We start from the raw sequence: 1,577 nt of genomic DNA, 5'->3' as shown, positions 1-1,577 counted from the left end.
GGTTTTCTCATATAACATTCACCACTACTTGATACCATATAGCTATTGTTTCCCTCCATAGAATGCAAGCTTCATAAAAGCACTGGCTTTATTTGCTGCATTCCATTCATATGTCTTCACACCCCAGAATTGGGCTTTGTCCACAGTAGGAGTTCATAGATATTTGTCTGGTGATCAAACCTATGAAGTATTTTCTAATTTGCATTGATTGCAACTTTTAACTACTTCCAATTGTCATTAGTTGAACTCTGCCACTTTACATTTGCTTTTATATTTAAAAAGTCTTTTCCCACTTTTATTCTGTTATTCTTACCTTAGACTTTGGTTCAAATTACGCTTTTATTAATAAATCTAGCTAGAATTCATTTTTGTTTATGATGTGAAGATAAACTTATCCCTTTCTCTAATTCATGAGCTTATTAAATTTTTGTATGTGCTTAAAATGTCACCATTAACGGAACGTGTATAATGTGCATATCTACATACAGAATATCCCTTGTAAATTCTTCATATTGTTATTACTTAAAATTTTAATTCATTTGCTATAAATACTGTAGGCATATCCATTGAACTACATCCTTTTCTTGCCCTGATAAAACTTCCATTCAGCTGGTCACAGGATACTCATGATTTATTATGCGATCTGAAATTAAATTAAACCAATGTGCTTGGACATGTAGTAAGACTGCCTAAAATGATTGCTTTTCAATGTTATCTATAGCTTGCTTTTATTATGTCTAAAATTCACTATATATTATATTCACATATCCTATGCAAAGAGGAAAGAGAAAAAAACACAAATCAGATTATAGAAGGAATTTCTAGCTTGGACTTTATCTAAGATATTCTATAAAACTTTGATAGAATATTGGCACTGGCCTGTGTTTGGCTGAACTCAAAAACTATGCCAGAATTTTCATTTAATGGGTTTAAGGCCCATGTGCCACTTTCACATTGTAGCACCCTCTGTGCCCATTCACACATGTACCCATTCATTTTGAAAGCCATCTGTACTTCATAATACAAGTGCAGACCACTTGCATTGCCCTGAGGGTTTACTATCTAACAATGAAATCCACTTATTTCGTTTTCTAACCAAAATAATGCTTTCTCACTCAAGAGATGTGCTGTGCATCTGCTATTTATTTGGCATACTTTCCCCCTCTCTGTTACTCACTTCACAGTTTGGATTTAACCAGTGTATTGGGTAAGATGAAGAACGTTATGTAGACCAAAACAGTAGGAAGTGCTAATTTTCATCAAAACAGCAAGTGAAAAATTTACATAAGAAAGGTGTAATTTGGTACTTCAATTATCTGAGCCTAGATCTTTCTAGAATTGCCACAATTCTGTGTCTAATAGATGAATTTCCTTGATCTTATCTGTATGGCATGAAAATAATATATCACTAGAATTCAAATTAAATTGGTAATATTTGAGAACCACTGTGGAATAAGCCCAAGTCTTATGAATTATACTGTGATTTTGAAGGTTATGTAAGATACAATATTTTAATTCAAAATTTAAAGTAAAAATCAAGCCTGCATTAAGAATGAACAAAGAAACAAACAAAAACC

Source organism: Echinops telfairi, unplaced genomic scaffold (genome assembly GCF_000313985.2).
Source record: "Echinops telfairi isolate 266 unplaced genomic scaffold, ASM31398v2 ScPeMD7_5868;HRSCAF=6743_1, whole genome shotgun sequence".
Lineage (NCBI taxonomy): Eukaryota > Metazoa > Chordata > Mammalia > Afrosoricida > Tenrecidae > Echinops > Echinops telfairi.
This window is presented reverse-complemented; position numbering follows the sequence as displayed.